The sequence below is a fragment of the Passer domesticus genome, chromosome 1 (assembly GCF_036417665.1).
Source record: "Passer domesticus isolate bPasDom1 chromosome 1, bPasDom1.hap1, whole genome shotgun sequence".
Classification (NCBI taxonomy): Eukaryota; Metazoa; Chordata; class Aves; order Passeriformes; family Passeridae; genus Passer; species Passer domesticus.
In genome coordinates, this window is record NC_087474.1 from 126,860,798 (window position 1) to 126,865,305 (window position 4,508).

At 50.1% G+C, this 4,508-nt stretch overlaps 1 long non-coding RNA gene across 1 annotated transcript; it reads left to right on the top strand.

Annotated features, from left to right (window-relative positions):
* Window positions 1-617: 617 nt before the first annotated feature.
* Window positions 618-2,545, top strand: LOC135289514 (uncharacterized). The gene is made up of 3 exons (XR_010352274.1): window positions 618-842; window positions 940-1,161; window positions 2,030-2,545. It is a non-coding gene; the product is annotated as an uncharacterized LOC135289514 (long non-coding RNA).
* Window positions 2,546-4,508: the final 1,963 nt, after the last annotated feature.

Sequence of the window (4,508 nt, forward strand, 5' to 3'; positions counted from 1 at the left end):
CTGAATGCCTGTAGCCCCGAGGAAGCCCTGTAAAGGTACATGGTTGCCCCCATACACAAAGGCAAACTGATGCTGATCCCCTTGCTGCAATGGCACCACACAAAACATGTCTTTAACATCAGCAGTGGCCATGACCCTGTGTGCCTGCTCCTGGCTGCTGGCTGTGAGCTCAGGGGTGTTTGGTACAGCTGCTGGTAAGGGGTCTGTGCCAGCACTACTACAGCAGCAGTCCACAGTTAATCTCCACTTACCATTTGGTTCTCACGCTGGCCATACTGGGGAACTGGAAGCTGAGTGAGTGGGGATAATTTCCTATTTTTTCACCTCCTCTAGAACTGGGGCAATTCCCTTCCAGACCCCAAGGGCAGTCATTAGAGTTTGACATTTGTAAGTTTTGAAGGGGGAAGATGTGGGGCCATCAGCAAGTCTAACTTGGTGGTTCCAAAGGATCACTGGCACCTCAGATTGTCACGCTCTCCCTTTCAAAACCTCCAGTCCCAGTAAACTTAAAAGGAAGTCCTCTGTTGCCATGGTAACAGTCATGGTAGCTTCTTCTCCCAGTAACCTAAGAACAACCGCAGCGGTAGTTACTGGTTGTGACACCCCAACACATTCACTACAAGCAAGGGCCACTTGGGTGGGACAGCTCCTCAGGTGGTGGCATCTTGTTTAGTCAGGGCTGATATCTGAGCCCCAGTGCCCACGAAAAGTGTCAGCACTCTGCTTTTGGGTCTGGCAGCTACCATCAATAGACGTCTCCATTTCCATTACCTGTGAGCTGTCCAACATAAACCAGCACAGCTGCTGCTCCCCTGCACACCTCACAGGAGCAGAGCTTTCAGGTTCCCTCTTTTGTTTAGCACACTTTCTTCCCTGTCTGTATCTATTAAAGAGGGTGTGCTCAGGCTCATATTACATTTCTCTGCTCTTGGTTTCCAGGACATTTTGCCCAGCCATTGTAGTACCATCTCTTCTAACTTGTCCAGGGGAAACCATCCATTACATTTTAGAGATTCCCTTTTTCCAGCCTTGTGACCAAACTGCCTCTCGTGAGTGGGCATTCCTACCCAACCTGATTGGCACGGGGAAGGATCCTGTAGGAAATCCTCAGAGTACATCAGGTGGTCCAGATTAGAAAGAAATGTGAGCAGCAATTTAGAGGTACTGCTGTGATCACCTAGCCATGCCTTTTCCAGCCCCAGTGCTCCTGGAGCTGTAGGCTCTTTGACTCTCTCAACCCTAACCCCAACCCCAATGGCAGCTCGACCCTGGGCCAGAGGTCCTCACTGCCACAGGTGGCACAGATTAAAGAGTGTGGAGCTGGCAGTGGTGGCACCCTGCCCTGGTGCCCTTGCAATGCCTTTTTGAGTGCCAGTGTCCCTGAAGCTGCAGGCTCTGTAGATCTCTGAAGCCTAAACCTGACCCTCAGGGCATCTTGTCACAGGATTGAGGTCCCCATCCCCATGGGTGGTCCAGATGAGAAAGATGTAAGAGCAGCAATACTGGGGTCCTGCTGGGATCACCTTGACATTCCTTTTCCAGCCCCAGTGTTCCTGGAGCTATAGGCTCTTTGACTCTTTCAACCTTATCCATAAACTATGTGGCATTCAAAACTTTTTTTAAGTGGCAGAATTTTATTTACATATATGGGCACACAAATCACTAATATAAAAACTGAAGTATTTAGGAGGAAAAAAGGGAGTTGAATATTTAATTCAGTAAGATGAAGGCCCAGAAAACTGCAGGAATTTAGATCAAAGGGGGACAATTCAGGGTGAAATAGAAGCAGTGTGAATGATGTACCTTTTCTTAGCCATTGGGTTGAAGTCTCTACTAGAAGAGACATCATATTTAACATATTTAATTAATAAGGCCTGTGGAGTAGTACAGGGCCTCAGAGCTGTTCTAAAGGAGGTAGATCAGTGCAGACACTTGCTGGCAGCCCCCAGTCCCAGCCAGGTGTTTCACCACATCAGACCTCCTGTCCTGCAGACTCACCTGCCTGACATCTGACTCTGCTTTATTTTAGGCTGATATTTCCCTACTGAGCCGTCACGTTTTGCATAGCAGTGAAACAGCAAGGGGTACCACACAACCTGTTTGTCTGATGCTCCCTTTTTTGGGGACAATGGGCTTCACTGGACCATAAAGCAGAAGAGACATGCAAAGGCCCCTGCAGCATGCAGAGCTCTTCAGCCCTGTGTCTGACGAGGCACTTTTGGGTGAAGTGAGCCCTGGGGAGCTGATGCTGTGGAACCAGACACTCTGCCTGAGATGTGCCAGCAAAGCAAAGGTGGGGCTCAGGAAACAACAGTCTCTTCACCAAAGGTGTGTCCTTAGCGACAAGGACCACAGTCAACATAGCAAAAACTTCAGCAATTACAGCCCACTGTAGTTCCAAGCCCCTGTCATGGCCAGGGACACCTTCCTCTAGACCAGCTTGCTAAAAAACAGCCTGACTTTGAACTCTTCCAGGGATGGGGCACCCACAACCTCTCTGGGCAACCTCTTCAGTGCCTCACTACCCTACAGTAAAGAATTTCTTTCTAACAGCTAATCTAAACGTGGCCTATTTCAGTTTAGTCATTCCCCATTCTGCTATCTGGACTTACCCTTGTCAAAAGTGCCTCTCCAGCTCTCCTGTAGCTCCCTTTAGGTACTGGAATGCTGCTCTAAGGTTTCCCAGGAGCCTTCTCTTCTCCAGGCTGAGCAGCCCCAACTCTCTCAGCCTCTCCATAGGAGAGGTGCTCAAGCCCTCTGAGCATCTTCATCACCCTCCTCTGGACTTGCTCCAGCACATCCAAATCTTTCTTTTGTTGCAGGGCCCCAGACCTGGACACTATAGTCTGGAACGGGTTTCACATTACTTATCTATAATGAACTCCTATAAATGGTGTTCATCAAGCATTCAGACTCTTATAATGTCTATTCATTTAGTCTCAATTGCAATATATAAAAATCCAAGCCTGGCTAACATTTTTTTAAAATAATTTACAAATAGAAATACCAGCTTATTTAGCTGACAACAACATACTGGAAGTGGGTCATCCCATTAGCTGAAGAGACACAAATATTCTAGGGGGAAAAGAAGGAATAACAAATAAGCCTCAAATAATTTTCCTCCATGGACAAACCCTTTGACAGGGACATTCTCAGCAGCCGACATGCTGGTTTTTCGTGCCTCAGTGCAGCAGCCACACGCAGCACAGACAAAGGTCTGTGCAAAGGTGATGTGGGGCAGGCAAGGCTGTGAAGGAAGGTTGCTGTGATCCATCATGCAGGGCTGCAAGGGGACAGTTGTGACTTGCACACACCTCAGCTGACACCTGACCCGTGGCTCTGGCTGTGAGGCTGTTTCGGAGCACAAGGCTCTCACCAGACACGGGGTCTCCACGTGGGAAGCAGAGATGCTCCGTGGCTGTGCCCCTTCCTTCCCTGACCTTCACCACCTAAAGAAATGAGGCAGTGTGACAGAGGAGTCACCCCAGCTGTGGCCTGGCTACCACCACTCCCGCACCCACCTTGCCCACACCAATCCTCCCTGCGTGTCAGGAGTGGGAAACAGCCATGCAATCCCTTCCTAGGCACCCCATGGAGCAGCACTCAGCCCCTTCTGCCTTCCTCTGTGGCTCCTGACATTCCCAGCCGTGCCACAGCCAGCCCCCCCCATCTCCTCATGCAGGGAGGGCAGGTCAATGCTCACACTAAAGTTGTAGCAAACGTGTGGAACAGGTTCTGGCCCCACCTGCACACCAGCCACAGCAGCTGGACACACTGAGGGCCTCTCTGCTGCCCATGCCCTCAGCTTTAGCTCCCTTTTTAAGGTTAAAAACACCTTCCTGCTGCTGGCTACAGGCACTTGTGTAATGAAAGCTTAACCAGCATGATCAGTAAAGGTGGAGACACTGAATCCAAGCATTGCGGGGTCAGCAGCATCAGCCCCATCAATAAAGGGTCAGGTAAACCATTCCTCACCCAGTCCAGCTGCTAAAGCTGGCACCAGCAGCTCTGTACAGATAGCAAAGTAAAGAGGAAGACTGCACGTTCCAGCTGATAACAATCCTTGCGCAAAAGCAAGAGAAATGGCTTATTGACACAATTCTGGTTTTGGCCATGAACAGCTGGCTTACAGCAGCCTTGCCACTACACAGCAGCCCCCAGCAGGCATCTGGAGTGCTGTGTGAATTACCAGTGCAAACATCACACACCAGCATTGTCCTGACACAGAGCACAGCTCTGACACCAAGCCAGTTTCGCAGATTTTCTCAGCCTTCAGGTCCCCACACTGTGTTGTCCGGGTCCATAACCAGGTTTCGAGAGTGTGTCACCCTCCAGAAACCCTGCAGAGATGTGGGAGGGGGGTGGATGCTCTTCCCACAGGGTGGGAAATCCCTGTCCTTCCTTTCTGGGTATCCTCTAATGGAGAAGAGAGGCAGGCAAGCAGCCAGGTGTGCAGAGGTGAATGCTGCTTTGCTTAGGCACAGGCTCCATCTTCACATCTCTCCCCA